Below are 19,401 nucleotides of genomic sequence, written 5' to 3' on the forward strand. Positions count from 1 at the left end.
TCACATGGGGCGGAGCCTTGACGTCACAACGCTCCGGCCCTGTGATCGACAGTAATCAGACCCGGAGTGAACATGCTCCGGGGACTGATTATAAACGGGGTGCGGCGTGCAAGATCACGGGGGTCCCCAGCGGCGGGACCCCTGCGATCAGGCATCTTATCCCCTATCCTTTGGATAGGGGATAAGATGTCTAAGCGCCGGAGTACCCCTTTAAAGAAAAAGTTACAGGTCTGTGAGAGCCAGAAATCTTGCTTGTTTGTAGGTGACCAAAGATATGTGACCAAAGTTGCTTTTCAACTCGAAAAGTAAATTGCGTTTGGTGCAAAACACTTTAGTATACCTCCTATCAAATAAATGCACCAGACGTGAAAATATAAATAAAATAACAAGCTTTATTAAACATTGATAATAATAAAAAAAAAAAAAAACATAAATAATGAGAATCAGCAATAGCCAGAAAAATGTGTAATGATCTAATAAGGACTATTCTCTTAAAGGTTTGCCATTACCAATTAAACATATACTGCAGAACAGCACTGCGACATTAAGCACACATAGAGAAGGCAAACAAAAAATAAATGATAATAAGAGAAGAGAGACAACGTGTACAGGTGATCTATTGGTGCACTGTGGGAGCCTGAGAAACCTAGAGAAAAAAGTGTGTTGGTATGAGACCTGAAAAGATTAACAAGTACATCAACAGCAACATCACTGTACTAGGAAAATACACCAGCCCTCGGAAGGGAAGAGAGGATAAACACGCTGCCACAGTGCATCCGGAGTCACCACGTTATACTCACATCTGAGATCACACTCAGATGTGAGTATAACGTGGTGACTCCGGATGCACTGTGGCAGCGTGTTTATCCTCTCTTCCCTTCCGAGGGCTGGTGTATTTTCCTAGTGCAGTGATGTTGCTGTTGATGTACTTGTTAATCTTTTCAGGTCTCATACCAACACACTTTTTTCTCTAGGTTTCTCAGGCTCCCACAGTGCACCAATAGATCACCTGTACACGTTGTCTCTCTTCTCTTATTATCATTTATTTTTTGTTTGCCTTCTCTATGTGTGCTTAATGTCGCAGTGCTGTTCTGCAGTATATGTTTAATTGGTAATGGCAAACCTTTAAGAGAATAGTCCTTATTAGATCATTACACATTTTTTCTGGCTATTGCTGATTCTCATTATTTATGTTTTTTTTATTTTTATTATTATCAATGTTTAATAAAGCTTGTTATTTTATTTATATTTTCACGTCTGGTGCATTTATTTGATAGGAGGTATATTGTTTGTAGGTGACCAAAAACTTATTTTCCACTTTAATTTGCAAATAAATTCTTTAAAAATCAGACAATGTGAGTTTATGATTTTTTTTTCTCATTCTGTCACTCATAGTTGAGGTATACCTGTCATGAAAATTACAGGCGTCTCTCATCTTTTCAAGTTTGGAGAACTTGCACAATTGGTGGCTGACTAAATACTTTTTTGGAGCAAAGTAAGAGTTAAACAGACAATCAGGCACTGCTGTGCTATGAGTAACATAAGCCAGTTTGTTTTTCCTGCTATTTTGGAATACTGCTTAGTGTCCTATTGGGGGTACTGACTTCTATAGGTAAGTAGATGCAATCCCATACAGTGGAAAATGAGAATATAAAGTTGCACTTACACAATATGTAGTGGATACAGATAAAGAGTCTTTATTTCGGAAGGCCACAAACAAGGACATACAGATTCCACACACGTGGAACTACCACTTAGGGAAGGTGTACACTTTGGCCAGAAGAAGTGTCTTGTAATGACGCAAAACTAGTCACCATTCAACGGCTGCTCTCACTCCCCGCATGTGGAACCTGTGTTTCCTTGTTTGCTGCATTCCGTAATAAAGAATCTTTATCTGTATCCTCTACATATTGGGTGCAAATTTATATTCTCATTTTCCACTGTAGGTAAATACTTTTCTTTCCCCACTGTATTATGTGGATGATGCCAAAGGATCAACCCCTTGCCGCAAAACGCCATTTCTGAACAGCGCTGCGGTGCAAGAGGGTTTTGAAGCGAGCTCAGGAGCTGAGCTTGCATCATACCCGCACGGTCCCAGCTGCTATCAGCAGCCAGGACCCGTGGCTAATGCTGAATATCGCAGTTCAGGCATTCAGATGTTGCAAAACTACAACTCCCAGCATGCTCAGACAGCCAATGCCTGTCTGGGCATGCCGGGAGTTGTAGTTTTGCAAGATCTGGAGGATCACAGCTTGGGGACCACTACCCAGTGGTCTCCAAACAGTGGTTCTCCAGATGTTGCAAAACTACAATTCCCAGCATGCCCGGCTGGAAACGGCTGTCTGGGCATGCTAGGAGTTGTAGTTGTGTGCCTCCAGCTGTTGCAAAACTACATCTCCCAGCATGCCCAGACAGCCAATTGCTGTCTGGGCATGCTGGGATTTGTAGTTTTGCAACATCTGGAGGGCCACAGTTTGGAGATCAGTGTGCAGTTGTCTCTAAACTGTAGCCCTCCAGATGTTGCAAAACTGCAAATCCCAGCATGCCCGAACAGCTGTCTCGGCATGCTGGGAGTTGTAGTTGCGTAACTCCACCTGTTGCATAACTACATCTCCCAGCATGCCCTTCGGCAATCAGTACATGCTGGGAGTTGTAGTTTTGCAACAGCTGGAGGCACCCTGGTTGGAAAATACTGAATTGGGTAACAGAACCTAACTGAAGATTTTCCAACCAGTGTGCCTCCAGCTGTTGCAAAAGTAGTTTTGAAACAGCTGGAGGTTTGCCCCCCCATGTGAATATACAGGGTACATTCACACGGGCAGGTTTACAGTAAGTTTCCTGCTTCAAGTTTGAGCTGAGGCAAATTTTCTGCCACAGCTCAAACTCCGAGAGGGAAACTCACTTTAAACCCGTCAGTGCGAATGTACCCTAAAAACACTACACTACACTACACTAACACATAATAAAGGGTTAAACACAACATATACACCCCCTTACACTGTCCCCCCAATAAAACTAAAAAACATATCATACGGCAGTGTTTCCAAAACAGAGGCTCCAGCTGTTGCAAAACAACTCCCAGCATTTCTGGACAGCCACTGACTGTCCAGGCATGCTGGGAGTTTAGCAACAGCTGGAGGCACCCTGTTTGGGAATCACTGGCATAGAATACCACTATGTCCACCCCTATGCAATCCCTAATTTAGTCCTCAAATGCGCATGGCGCTCTCTCACTTCGGAGCCCTGTCGTATTTCAAGGAAACAGTTTAGGGTCACATATGGGTTTTTTCGTACTCGGGAGAAATTGCACTACAAATTGTGGGGGTCTTTTTCTCCTTTTACCCCTTATGAAAAGGAAAAGTTGGGGGCTACATCAGCTTGTGAGTGTAAAAAAATAAAAAAATTTACACTAACATACTGGTGTTGCCCCATACTTTTTATTTTCACAAGCGTTAAATGGAAAAAAAGACCCCCAAAATTTGTAATGCAATTTCTCCTGAGTACGGAAATACCCCATATGTGGGCGTAAAATGCTCTGTGGGTGCATAACAAGGCTCAGGAGTGAGAGCGCACAATGTAGATTTGAGGCCTAAATTGGTGATTTGCACAGGGGTGGCTGATTTTACAGCGGTTCTGACATAAACGCAAAAAAATAAATACCCACATGTGACCCCATAGGTGTTTTACGAATTTACGTTAAAGTTTGATGGGAAAATGAAGAAAAAACTTTTTTTTCACAAAAATGCTGGTGTTACCCTAAATTTTTCATTTTCACAAGGGAAAATAAAAAAAGGCCCCAAAATTGTAACCCCATTTCTTCTGAGTAAGAACATACCCCATATGTGGATGTAAAGTGCTCTGCGGGCGAACTACAATGCTCAGAAGAGAAGGAGCGCCATTGGGATTTTGGAGAGAAAATTTGTCCGGAATTCAAGGCCACGTGTGTTTACAAAGCCCCCATAGTGCCAGAACAATGGACCCCCCCACATGTGACCCCATTTTGGAAACTACACCCCTCACGGAATGTAATAAGGGGTACAGTGAGCATTTACGCCCCACATGTGTATGACAGATTTTTGGAACAGTGGTCCGTGAAAATGAAAAAAAAAATATTTTTCATTTGCACAGCCCACTGTTCCAAGGATCTGTCAAAAGCCAGTAAGGTGTAAATGCTCACTGTACCCCTTATTAAATTCTGTGGGGGGGGGTGTAGTTTCCAAAATGGGGTCAAATGTGGCGGGGTCCACTGTTCTGGCACCACGGGGGGCTGTGTAAATGCACAAGGCCCCCGACTTCTATTCCAACCAAATTCTCTCTCCATAAGCTCAATGGCGCTCCTTCTCTTCTGAACATTGTAATGTGCCAGCAGAGCACTTTTAGTCCACACATGGGGTATTTCCATACTCAGAAGAAATGGGGTTACAAATTTTGGGGGGCATTTTCTCCTATTACCCCTTGTAGAAATGTAAAATTTGGGGAAAAACCAGCATTTTAGTGAGAAAAAAAAATAATTTATGTACACTTCCAAATTTAACGAAAAGTCGTCAAACACTTGTGGGGTGTTAAGGCTCACTGGACCCCTTGTTATTTTCCCTGAGGGGTGTAGTTTCCAAAATAGTATGCCATGTGGGGGTTTTCTTGCTGTTCTGGCACCATAGGGGCTTCCTAAATGTGACATGCCCCCCAAAAACCATTTCAGAAAAATTCACTCTCCAAAATCCTATTGTCGCTCCTTCCCTTCTGAGCCCTCTAGTGCACCCACAGAACACTTCACATATACATGTGAGATATTTCTTTACTTGAGAGAAATTGGGTTACAAATTTTAGGAAGATTTTTCTCCTTTTACCCCTTGTAAAAATTCAAAAACTTGGTCTACAAGAACATGCGAGTGGAAAAAAGGAAGATTTTGATTTTTCTCCTTCACTTTGCTGCTATTCCTGTGAAACACCTAAAGGGTCAACACACTTACTGAATGTCATTTTGAATACTTTGAGGGGTGCTGTTTTTATAATGGGGTCATTTGTGGGGTATTTCTAATATGAAGACCCCTCAAATCGACTTCAAAACTAAACTGGTCCCTTAAAAATTCCGATTTTGAAAATTTTGTGAAGAATTGGAAAATTGCTGCTATACTTTGAAGCCCTCTGATGCTTTCCAAAAGTAACAACATATCAACTTAATGATGCAAACACAAAGTAGACATATTGTATATGTGAATCAATATATAATTTATTTGGGATTTTCATTTTCCTTATGAGCAGAGAGTTTCAAAGTTAAAAAAATGCAAAATTTTCAAATTTGTCATGAAATTTTGGAATTTTTCGCCAAGAAATTATGCAAGTATCAATGAAATTTTACCACTAACATAAAGTAGAATATGTCACGAAAAAACAGTCTCGGAATCAGAATGAAAGGTAGAAGCATCCCAGAGTTATTAATGCTTAAAGTGACAGTGGTCAGATTTGCAAAAAAAGGCCTGCGTCCTTAAGGTGAAAATGAGCTGTGTCCTTAAGGGGTTAAAAGTATAAATTTTCCTGCATGTAGTTCTGATTTTTTTTTCAGGAGTAACACAAAATCAAGCCTATATAAGTAGGGTATCATTTTAGTATCATTTTAATCATATGGACCTACAGAATAAAAGAGAAGGTGTCATGTGTATGAAAAAATGTACTGCGTAGAAACGGAAGCCCCCAAATGTTACAAAATGGCGTTTTTTCTTCCATTTTGTCGCACAATTAATTTATTTTCCCTTTCGCTGGGAATTTTTTTGGGTAAAATGACTGATGTCATTACAAAGTAGAATTAGTGGCCCAAAAAATATGACATCAAATGGCTTTTTAGGTGCAAAATTGTAAAGGTTATGATTTTTAAATGGTAAGGAGGAAGAAAGGAAAGTGCAAAAGCTGAAAAATGCTATATCCTTAAGGGGTTAAAGACCCTGGTTATATTCTTGTTGATTCATAACGTTCCCTCAAAATTTCACTTAACTTTATGAAGGCTATATAGAACTTTGCATCCTTTTTTAAACTAAAACTGTCGTCAGTATCACCGCACTGACCTTCTGCTACAGGCAGGTAGTGCGGGTGACACTGATGACAATCATACTGTCCCTCCGTTCGGCCGGCAGGCTTGGAGGAACCCCTGTCACCCCTACTGTAGCAGCAAGTTAATGCAGTGACACTGATGACAGTTTTTCATTAAAGGCTATGGGGGACATAAATTATTGTTGTCTTTGGAAAGTGAGTTTTGAAGTCATTGATTTTTTTTTGTTTGCTTTGGTTTTGCTTATGTGCGACACATTTACGGTATTATCAAGCGAGAGTGATAAATTTGCTGCACATAAGCAAAAAACAATAAATCATTTCAGAACACCATTTTGTATGATTCCTCCTCTTCTCTGCAACTTTTCTGCTCAAAAATTTGCAAAGGCATTTTTCTAAGCCGGGTCTGACCTGGATTTGACTTGCAACATTTTGGAGGAGTTTGCGACTTTTTTGTATGCCTACGTGTGACATTCACACTTTATAAATTTGATACCACTGCAAAGTGAAAACTAAAAGTTGCTTAGGTAAGACTGTTTGGTACTTTATGCGTACCCACAAAAGTGGCAAAAAATTTTTTTGCTTACGCCCAGGTGCAATAGTTTGTGCCCCTGGAGTAAGCAAAAAAAGAACGCTCTGAATGCAATGATAAATCTCCCCCTATACCGTCTATGTTTGTTTTATGTGTACTTACAATAAATATGTGTACAATAAATAAAAATTATTGAAATGTAAAATATCAATATCAGTTTGTTGTAATAAAGCTTACTGGATCATGCAAATTGAACAGCCTCTACACAATCTTTATAATAGTGTGCAAAGGGGTACAGTCTTTGTTGCACAGGCCCTGCAAGATTCCTTGGGAGAGATTTATCAAAACCTGTGCAAAAATAAGTTGACCAGTTGCCAATAGTATAACAGATTGCGTCTTTCATTTTTGAAAAGGACTCTTAAAAATGAAAGACACGATCCGATAGGTTGCTATGGGCTACCACTTCTTCTTTACGCAGGTTTAGTCAATCTCCCCATAGGGAGAGATTTATCAAAACCTGTGCGGAGTAAAAGTTGACCATTCACCCACAGCAACCAATCTGATTGCGTATTTCATTTTTCAGAGGCCATTCTACAAATAAAAGAAGAAATCTGATTAATTTCTATGGGTAACTGCACCATGTTACCTTTACACAGGTTTTGATAGGGGCATACCTCAGTATAGTGACCCCCCTGACCTACGATGGCCCCGACATACGATCATTTCAACATACGATGGCCTCTCAGAGGCCATCGCATGTTGAAGGCAGCATCAACATACGATGCTTTTGTATGTTGGGGCCATCGCATAAACAGCTATCCGGCAGTGCAGACTGCTTCAGCTGCCGCCGGATAGCCGTTTACGGTGCCCCATGTGGTCCGCTGACGATCACTGACCTGTCCTCGGGGCTCCGGCGCGTCCTCTTCGGGATCCCCTGCATCGTCGGTGCTCTACATTGTCGTCATCACATCGCTGCGCACGCTGTCCCGTCATCCAATAGGAGCAGTAGCGTAGCGTGCGTAGCGACGTGATGGCAGCGACGGAGAGCGAGGATGCCGGGGAAGCAGAGGCCTTGTCAGAGCATTGGGGACACCCCGGGGACATCCAGGGCAGCGGTGACGGTCCGGAGCGGCGGGGACACATGAGTATAACCTCCAATACCAGTGGTCTTCAACCTGCGGACCTCCAGATGTTGCAAAACTACAACTCCCAGCATGCCCGGACAGCCGTTGGCTGTCTGGGCATGCTGGGTGTTGTAGTTTTGCAACATCTGGAGGTCTGCAGGTTGTAGACCACTGTCCTATACTTTACATTGTACTGATTCCTCAACATACGATGGTTTCAACAAACGATGGTCCATTTGGAACAGATCACCATTGTATGTTGAAGGACCACTGTATATTTTTGTGGAACATACGACATGTTTGCCTCTTAGATTAGTATGGATAAAAAAAGATAAAAGACAAAAACAACAACAGGTATATGTATAGTAGAGGGCTAATGCCCCACAATGGCAGTTCTTTTACATCTCTGTACACAATCTCAACACCTCTTTTGACAATCTGTATAAATAGATCCTTTATATTATAAAGGCAATTACCATCCAGAATGATTATAGTCAAATCCACATAGATTAACCTGTTGGCGATGAAGGGCATATGCATACGCCCTTGCGTCCTGGTACTTAAGGACAAAGGGCGTATCCATACGCCCGTGGGAATTTCGGTCCCCGCCGCGCACCGGGCGGGGACCGGACCGGGGTTACTGCTGATATCTATCAGCAGGCACCCCGTGCAAATGCCCAGGGGGGTCATTAGACCCCCCCCCATGTCGGCGATCGGCGCAAATAGCAAGTGAATTCACACTTGCGATTTGCGCTGATTCCGGGTCATTACGGGTCTATGGTGACCCGGTGACCCAGAATATAAGGGGGATCACGGGTGTCTCAGACACCCACGATCCCCCTGAAGCGATAGGAGTAAGTTGGCACGGGTGCCACCCCTCCTATCTCTGCTATTGGTGGTCTAGATGTGACCACCAATAGCAGAACGGGGGCGGGGGGGTTTACTTTGGTTTTCCCCGTCCTGCCCACCCACAATAGGCGGGCCAGAATGGGGAAAACGAAGAGGAGCAGCGCCGAAGATCACTTACCCGTCCGGAGGCAGCGGAGCGACGACGATCGGCGGGCGGCGACGGAGATCTGCGGGCGGCGTGCGGCAGAAGAGGACGGCTCCCTGGATGCGACGGAAGCCAGTGAGTTGCCTAGCAACTAGAGGGCTACAGTCTGAGACCACTATAGTGGTCGCTAGACTGTAGTCCTCCAGATGTTGCAAAACTACAACTCCCAGCATGCCCAGACAGCTGTTTGCTGTGTGGGCATGCTGGAATTAGTAGTTTTGAAACAGCTGGAGGTCTACAGTTTAGAGACCACTGCACAGTGATCTCTATACTGCCCTCTAGATCTTGCAAAACTACAACTCCTAGCATGCCCACACAGCTGTTTGCTGTCTGGGCCTGCTGGGAGTTGTAGTTTTGCAACATCTGGAGGTCCACAGTTTGGAGGTCACTGTTCAGTGGTCTCTAAATTGTAGCACTCCAGATGTTGCAAAACTGCAAATCGCAGCATGCCCAAACAGCAAACAGCTGTCTCACCATGCTGGGAGTTGTAGTTGCGTACCTCCAGCTGTAGCATAACTACATCTCCCAGCATGCCCTTCTGTGATCAGTACATGCTGGGAGTTGTAGTTTTGCAACAGCTGGAGGCACACTGGTTGGAAAATACTGAGTTAGGTAACAGAACCTAACTGAAGGTTTTCCAACCAGTGTGCCTCCAGCTGTTGCAAAACTACAACTCCCAGCCTGTATTGACAGAACGTGCATGCTGGGAGTTTTAGTTATGCAACAGCTGGAGGCACACTGGTTGGAAAATACTGAGTTAGGTAACAGAACCTAACTGAAGATTTTCCAACCAGTGTGCCTCCAGCTGTTGCAAAACTACAACTACCAGCATGCACGGTCTGTCAGTACATGCTGGGAGTTGTAGTTTTGAAACAGCTGGAGGTTTGCTTCCCCATGTGAACGTACAGGGTACATTCACACGGGCAGGTTTACAGTAAGTTTCCTGCTTCAATTATGAGCTGCAGCAAATTTTTTCGCCGCAGCGCAAATTCCTAGCAGGAAACTCACCATAACTTGCCAGTGCGAATGTACCCTAAAAACACTACACTAACACCTAATAAAGAGTAAAACACTACATATACACACCCTTACACTGTCCCCCCCCCCAATAAAAATGAAAAACTTATTGTACGGCAGTGTTTCCAAAACGGAGCCTCCAGCTCTTGCAAAACCACAACACCACGCATTTGGGAGTTTAGCAACAGCTGGAGGCACCCTGTTTGGGAATCACTGGCGTAGAATACCCCTATGTCCACCCCTATGCAATCCCTAATTTAGTCCTCAAATGCGCATGGTGCTCTCTCACTTCAATGCCCTGTCGTATTTCAAGGAAACAGTTTAGGGCCACATATGGGGTATTTCCGTACTTGAGAGAAATTGCACTACAATTTTAGCTTTTTCTCCTTTTACCCCTTATGAAAAGGAAAAGTTGGGGTCTACACTAGCCTGTAGATGTACATGTACATTTGAGGCCTAAATTGGTGATTTGCATGGGGGTGGCTGATTTTACAGCGGTTCTGACATAAACCCCAAAAAATAAACACCCACATGTGACCTCATTTTGGAAACTACACCCCTCACGGAATGTAACAAGGGGTATAGTGAGCATTTATGCCCCACAGGTGTCTGACAGATTTTTGGAACAGTGGTCAGTGAAAATGAAAAATGTAATTTTTTGGTTTGCACAGCCCACTGTTCCAAAGATCTCTCAAACGCCAGTAGGGTGTAAATGCTCACTGTGCCCCTTATTACATTCCGTGAGGGGTGTAGTTTCCAAAATGGGGTCACATGTGGGGGGGTCCACTGTTCTGGCACCACGGGGGGCTTTGTAAATGCACATGGCCCCCGACTTCCATTCCAAACAAATTATCTCTCTAAAAGCTCAATGGCGCTCCTTCTCTTCTGAGCATTGTAGTGCGCCAGCAGAACACTTGACGTCCAAACATGGGGTATTTCCATACTCAGAAGAAATGGGGTTACAAATTTTGGAGGGCATTTTCTCCTATTACCCCTTGTAAAAAAGTAAAATTTGGGGAAAAACCAGCATTTTTGTGAATTTTTTTTTTTCATTTACACATCCGACTTTAACAAAAAGTTGTCAAACACCTGTGGGGTGTTAAGGCTCACCATACCCCTTGTTACGTTCCTTGAGGGGTGTAGTTTCCATAATAGTGTGCGATGTGGGGGGAGTTTGCTGTCCTGGCACCATAGGGGCTTCCTAAATGGGACATGCCCCCCAAAAAACATTTCAGAAAAACTCACTCTCCTAAATCCCATTGTTGCTCCTTCGCTTCTGAGCCCTCTAGTGCACCTGCCGAACACTTGACATACACATATGAGGTATTTTCTTACTCGAGAGAAATTGGGTTACAAATTTTGAGAGGATTTTTTTCCTTTTACCCCTTGTAAAAATTCAAAAACTAGGTCTACAAGAACATGCGAGTGTAAAAAATGAAGATTTTGAATTTTCTCCTTCCCTTTGCTGCTATTCCTGCGAAACACCTAAAGGGTTAACACACTTACTGAATGTCATTTTGAATACTTTGAGGGATGCAGTTTTTATAATGGGGTCATTTATGGGGTATTTCTAACCAGAAGACCCTTCAAATCCACTTCAAACCTGAACTGGTCCCTGAAAAATTCCAATTTTGAAAACTGCGAAAAATTGGAAAATTGCTGCTGAACTTTGAAGCCCTCTGATGTTTTCCAAAAGTAAAAACATGTCAACTTTATGATGCAAACATAAAGTAGACATATTGTATATGTGAATCAATATATAATTTATTTGGAATATCCATATTCCTTATAAGCAGAGAGCTTCAAAATTAGAAAAATGCCAAATTTTCAAATTTTTCATGACATTTTTGAATTTTTCACCAAGAAATTATGCAAGTATCGACAAAAAATGCTCCTGTCCTTAGGGTCATAATGGGCTCCGTCCCAAGGGATTAAGAGAATATCAAGGCTTATCATACTGCAGAATTTGACAGGTGAAAGTATCGTTGAAGAAAACTCTGAGCTGATCATTACATTCCTGTATGAAGCTTAAAAATATTTTATTAAATAGGCAATTGAAAATATCAAAGAAAGTAGTCTAGTTCAATTTCTGAATGTGTTTTACTGAAGAGGATTTTAATAAAATGTAGAGGACTATTTATTGTATACTTAATTGAATGATGAAGTTAACAAATAATATAATTATTATTATTATATTAAAAATATTTATCTATAAAAAGTTAAAAAAAAAGTCATGAATCTGTATTGCCAATGGTTCGGTGGCCTGTGGCCAAAGCTGAAATAAATAGGTTTTGTAAGTATCTTCTGGATTATTTTATTCTGAAATGTCGAGTTGTTCCAGAGGTACTGCTCACAAGAAGGTCAGGTTCATACAGCTCGGTATATACTTGCCTGAAAAAGGCTGGTTTAGACTGAAAAGCTTGTACTTTGAAGTATTTTATGGTGTTTTTAACCAGAAAGTTAAACAGATTTGTAAAATACTTCTATTAAAAAATCCATTACTTATTAGCTGCTGACTACTACAGAGGAAATTATTTTCTTTTTGGAACACAGAGCTCTCTGATGAATCACGAGCACAGTGCTCTCTGCTGACATCTCTGTCCATTTTAGGAACTGTTCAGAGTAGGAGAATATGCCCATAGCAAACATATGCTGCTCTGGACAGTATCTAAAAGCAGAGAGCACTGTGCTCGTGATGTCAGCAGAGAGCACTGTGTCCAAAAATAAAGTAATTTCCTCTGTAGTATTCAGCAGCTAATAAGTACTGGAAGGATTAAGATGTTTTAATAGAAGTAATTTACAAATCGGTTTAACTTTCTGGCACCAGTTGATTTAACAAAAAAAAGTTTTCCACCGGAGTACCCCTTTAATGTAATTTTCCTATCAAAGGCATGTTGTGGTTTGGGGGGAAAAATTGCCCTAAGGTTATGTTTCCACACAAATTATTTTGGGTAAAAAAAAACTTAAAATTGCCCCCTCACTTTGCACTTCCAAGATGCAGCATTTGTGGCTTTTTATTTTATTTTTTTTTTTATTTTATAGTTTTAGTATAGACATTTTTTCATTTTCAGTTTATTTTACAACAAAACCCCAGGAGGTACCAGGGTAACAACTTAATAACAACAACTTTAGAGGAAACCCCCAAAGGGGTATCCTAAGCTAAGACCTTCCCAATAAAAAGTTACTTTTATTCCTTACAGATTAATACAGTATGTATATATATATATATATATATATATATATATATATATATATGTATATATATATAGTTTCAAGTTTGAGCACGCTGTTTGTTTTATGAATCGATCACTTGGTGTCAGGACCACACTTAAGTTTAAACACACAGTTCCAGTCTCACCATGCTGGGAGATGTAGTTACATACTGACAGATGTTGTATAACTACATCTCCCAGCATGCCCTTCGGCGATCAGAACATGATGGGAGTTGTAGTTTTTCCACAGCTGGAGGCACAGTGGTTGGAAAATACTGAGTTAGTTTACAGAACCTAACTGAATGTTTTCCAACTAGTGTGCCTCCAGCTGTTGCAAAAGTTCAACTCCCAGCATGCACGGTCTGTCAGTGCATGCTGGGAGTTGTAGTTTTGAAAAAGCTGGAGGTTTGCCCCCATGTGATTGCACAGGGTACATTCACATGGGTGGGTTTACAGTGAGTTTCCTGCTTCAAGTTTAAGCTGCGGCAAATTTTCTGCCACAGCGCAAACTCCTAGCGGGAAACTCACCATAAACCCGCCCATGTGAATGTACCCTAAAAACACTACACTACACTACACTAACACATAATAAAAGGTAAAACACTACATATACACCCCCTTACACTGTCCCCCCCAATAAATATTAAAAACGTATCGTACGACGGGGATTCCAAAACAAAGCCTCCAGCTGTTGCAAAACAACAACTCCCAGCATTTCCAGACAGCCATTGACTGTCCAGGCATGCTGAATGTTTAGCAACAGCTGTAGGCACCCTGTTTGGGAATCACTGGCGTAGAATACCCCCATGTCGACCCCTATGCAATCCCTAATTTAGTCCTCAAATGTGCACTCTCACTTCGGAGCAGGATACAGTTTAGGGCCACATATGGGGTATTTCCGTACTCAGGAGAAATTGCATTACAAATTTTTGGGGGCTTTTTATCCTTTTACCCCTTATGAAAAGGAAAAGTTGGGGTCTACACCAGTCTGTTAGTGTAAAAAAAATTAACACTAACATACTGGTGTTGCCCCATACTTTTTATTTTCACAAGAGATAAAAGGAAAAAAAAAAATCAGATTTTGAAAATTCTGTGAAAAATTGCTGCTGAACTTGGAAGCCATCTGATGTATTCCAAAAGTAAGATCATTAAAATCTCCTAGGTATAGACAGGATACACGGGCGCTCAACCACCAGGTAACAGGATAAAAACGTTTACTCACCCATAATGCAACGCTTTTCACAGCACAGCTGCTTCATGATGCCTGATGAAGCAGCTGTGCTGTGAAACGCGTTGCATTATGGGTGAATAAACATTTTTATCCTGTTACCTGGTGGTTGAGCACCCTTGTATCCTGTCTATACCTAGGAGATTTTATTGTTCATTTATTGCATTTGATGAGACGTGGAGTGGCTGCCGACACCACAACTATATTTTATACCTTGATCCATTGTTGCACTTGGTGGAGTGTAACCCTTTGTAGTAAGCGCAATATCCACCTGTATGATCCTTTCTGTATAACAAACAATATCACACTATGGAGCGCTGTCTGCTTTCTGTCTTAAAAAGTAAGATCATGTAAACTTTATGATGCAAATATAAAGTAGAGATATTGTATATGTGAATCAATATATAGTTTATTTGGAATATCCATTTTCGTTACAAGCAGAGAGTTTAAAAGTTAGAAAAATGCAAAATGTTCAAAATTTTCATGAAATTTGGGGATTTTTTTTTACCAAGAAAGGATGCAAGTAACGCCGAAAATTTACCACTGTGTTAAAGTAGAATGTCACAAAAAAAAATCTCGGAATCAGAATAATTGGTAAAAGTATCCCAGAGTTATTAATGCATAAATTGACAGTGGTCAGAATTCAAAAAAGGGCTCAGTCCTTAAAGGGGCACTCCGGTGCTTAGACATCTTATCCCCTATCCAAAGGATAGTGCATAAGATGCCTGATCGCGGGAGTCCTGCTACTGGGGACCCCCGTGATCTTGCACGCGGCACCCCGTTTATAATCAGTCCCCGGAGCGAACACGCTCCGGGGACTGATTATAAACGGGGTGCCAGCTATCACGCCCCCTCCCATAGGCTTGCACATGGGGGTGGAGGAGTGACGTCACACGCCATCCGCCCTGTGGTCGCCGGTAATCAGACCCGGAGAGAACACGCTCCGGGGACTGATTATAAACGGGGTGCCGCGTGCAAGATCACGGGGGTCCCCAGCGGCGGGACTCCCACGATCAGACATCTTATCCCCTATTCTTTGGATAGGGGATAAGATGTCTAAGCACGGGAGAACCCCTTTAAGGTGAAAAAGGGCTCAGTCCATAAGGGGTTAAGGGGATATGTTACATAATTTTGTTATTCTTTATTTTTTTACTTTAAATTTGTTATTCAAGTGTCAGTTGTCAATATGTCCAATTAAAAAAATCAAATAATAGATATGGGGAGGTGGAAAAAGTGGAAGAAGGGATCAGAGGACAGAAACAAAAAGTATCATATAGGAGGTTGGCCAATCTTCACTGTACCATGTGTGGTCACTAATAGAACAAAAAAGAAAAAAAATTGATATATATATAGTGTAGCAGGGGCCAGATCAACAGCTATATTGGGTGGGAGAGATTTGTGCTATGATTTTCAAGATCAATTAACTAAGTTAAACTTGATAAGTTTACAGATGGAAAATGTGGAATGTGATGATAAATTGGACAAGCCGTACCTCTCTGCCAACCCTGGATTCTATCCTGTGGCCTCCAGACCTGAGGCCCTGGATAGATTCCAGGAGTTGGTGGAGAGGGATTTGGTCAAATTAAAACAAGAATCTTGCACCACTAGCCTATATGATAATTTGAATAAAAGCGAAAGAGGTGCGTTGAAGGATTTGGTTGACAATAAATCCATTGTAATTCGCAATGCCGACAAGGGCGGAAACATCATAGTACTTGATGCCGGCTTATACAAAAAATTAAATATGGAAATATTGTCAGATACACAAACGTATTGTAAATTGGGTGGAGATCCCACTAAAACATTTCAACTGAAACTCAAAAAGGTGCTAGAGGAAGGTGTAGCATTGGGGGTTTTGGATAAGAGACTAGAAGAGTATCTCTTTGTCTCTCATCCCATGATTCCGGTGTTCCACTCACTCCCCAAGGTGCATAAAGGGGTTTTTCCACCACCCCTGAGACCCATTGTCGCCGGCATTGGGTCCCTGCTAGAGCGCCTTGGTGAGTGGGTGGATCACTACTTGCAGCCCCTCACTTAGACTACTCCTACATATATAGAGGATTCAAAACATGCCATTAATGTTCTAGAAAATATTACTTGGAGCAAGGAGTTGTCATGGGCAACGTGTGATGTCATAGGATTGTATCCATCTATTCCTTGGTCCAAGGGTTTAGAAGCTTTATCCTTACACATGGAAAAATATAGCCTGTACTCCCCTGGTCTGAGGGACTTCATCACCATCGCTACAGAATTTTTGCTTAAACGCAATTATTTTATGTTCGATGGTGATTATTTCCTTCAGACCAGGGGAGCATCGATGGGGGCTAAATACTCCCCCTCTTTTGCGAACATTTTTATGTTCTATTGGGAATCCCAGTTCATAATCAATATCGATAATCCATATTTGAATAGTATACATTGGCTATGGCGCTTCATTGACAATATTTTAATAATCTGGAAAGATTCAAAGGATGAATTTGAGAATTTTGTTAAATATATTGGATCCAATGACCTTAATTTAGGGTTCACATCATTCTTTAACAAAGATAGTATTAATTTCCTAGATCTCACATTGGTGGGCAGAGAGGATGTTATAGAAGTCCTTCCTTACAGGAATGAAACGGCGACTAACTCCATATTAAGGGCATCCTCCTGTCACCCAAAACATGTTTTGGATAATATCCCATTTGGGGAGCTCTGTAGGATCAGGCGCAATTGCTCTAGAGATGATGAGTTTAAAGTGGCAGCAGAAGACCTGTGTGTTAGGCTGAGAAATAGAGGCTATAATGATAAAATCTTGAATCAGTCACACAAGAAAATTAATGAAATCGATCGGAGGGATTTCGTGGCATACTCTAGGAGGAGGCAGGAGCAGGAGGAATCACATAATGCAGGCGGCAAATGTAGTAAATTTAAATCTAAATTCAAGAGACCTTTTTTCATCACACCGTATAGCACCCAATTTAATAAAATAAAAAATATCATAAACAGATACATCCCAGTCCTTGAAACTGATCCAGCTTTAAGAAATATTGTAGCAGGAGGTATTGCTATTGTATCTAGGAGGGGTCCCTCGATAGGGTCTAAAATATCTCCAAACCATTTTGAAAGTAAAAGTAATACCAAAACAAACAGCCAGAATTGGCTCAATGCCAAAGGAAATTGGAAATGTGGACACATGAGTGTCTCAAATCAAGTGATATCATGCACTACGGGAAAAGCACACAGTATACAAAATTATATAAATTGTAATACTAAAAATATTGTATATGTGGCGACTTGCACAATCTGCAAATTACAATATGTGGGTTGCTCAGGCAACTCATTAAAAATGAGATTCAGAAAACATGTGTCGGATATTAGGAGTAATCTACCAGGTATCTCCATGTTATCTCGTCATTTCAGAGAAATACATGGAGGGGAGGCAAATAGCCTCCGTGTCTCGGGATTGGAGAAGATATCCTTGGGGCCAAGAGGTGGAGATCTCAAATACAGGATGTATAAACGTGAGACCTCTTGGATGTTCCTTCTGGGAACTAGATACCCAGAGGGTTTAAATAAAAGAATGGATATGATGTTAACTTGTCCATAATATTACATTGTTGTTGTTAGGTTATATTTGGTAGGAATAGTATTTATAGGTATGAATAAGCCAAACAATCCAGTGTGGATTGACAATATCATAACCTACACTGTATTCATAGACCAAATCCATCCAACTATGTAGGGCAATCATGTCTTAATTTTATGTTATGGAATAGCATGATAGGATCCACATTTGGATTTTACAAGTAATAAGGAGAAATAACAATAACGATTAATACCAATAATAAAAAGTATTCAAAATTCAAAAATAATGATAATTACAATAATAACTATAAAAATAGCAACATGGAATAAATAATAATAAAAATAAAAAATAAAAAAATATAAAAAATTAAAAATAAATTAAAAATAATAAAAAATTTAAAATAATAAATAATAAGAAATAATAATAATAAAAAAAGATAAAATATGACAAAAAATTTAAAAATAATAATATTAATGATATAAAATAATAACAACAAAATAAATAATAAAATAAAATAAAAAATAAAATAATAAAGAATTAATTATCATAATGAAATAGGAAAGATGTCAATGCTATCTTATGGCATAGTAACAATTGTTAGCAGAATATAAATAACAACAATATAAATACATAGAAATATAAATAATAAAAATAAGAAATATTTAAAGATAAAAAGTATTAATAATAATAATAATATATACACTAAAAAATTACAAATAAAAAATCATAAAAAATTGTTCATCAATGGTCTCCATTTATTTCATCCTGTTAATATTCACACACAAATTGATGTTGTTCTCACATGGCAGTCAGTATCGCATAATATTACGTACTAACTGCATTGTGTGCCTTTCCCATGTGCGTATTCTGATAATGATAAGCATATGTGTATATATACAAAAAATCTTTCTTTTCCCGTGCAAAATTTAAATTCTTCTTGCCTGTTTGTTCCTTTCTCCTCCCCCCCTTTTTGTGGTTTCCGTATGTATATGACAATCTGTACGTCTAGTTCACACTCCATTTTTCATCCACTGCGATTTTAAAAAAATTAAAAATTTAAAAATCAAAAATATAAAATCAATAAGAGGTCAAAACACATCCTACAATTTAATTTATTGCTAGGGAAACTCTTAGTATTGCAACCAGCGATTAATAAATATGAAATAGTTTCTAACGCAGTATATGATAATCTAAGAGTGTGAACAGACACTATAATTAGTGCTCTGAATGGATTCCAATTCCAGGTTTTATATGTAACATGTTATTAACAATGACGAGGTTAGTCATGTGACTTACACCTCCGGTATTTTAAGTTGTCCCCTGTGATTGTATGGCAGTCTACGATTAAGCTTTTTAGCGAAACGCGTCAGACTTTCTACCCTGTACCGCAGAATCTTGAAATAAAAGAATAAGAAGTTTTCACTTGCAACCTAGTGCCGGACCTTGTTTCTTCTTGCACAAGGGAGTAGCCGGAGGCGGTACCGGCCGGTCCACGGCACAGGAGGCAAGTTGGGCGTGCACTGGGTGAGCGACTCACAAACCAGCCTTGAGATATATATATATATATATATATATATATATATATATATATATAATCAATCCAGAAATGTGGAAAACGAGA

Source organism: Hyla sarda, chromosome 3 (genome assembly GCF_029499605.1).
Source record: "Hyla sarda isolate aHylSar1 chromosome 3, aHylSar1.hap1, whole genome shotgun sequence".
NCBI lineage: Eukaryota > Metazoa > Chordata > Amphibia > Anura > Hylidae > Hyla > Hyla sarda.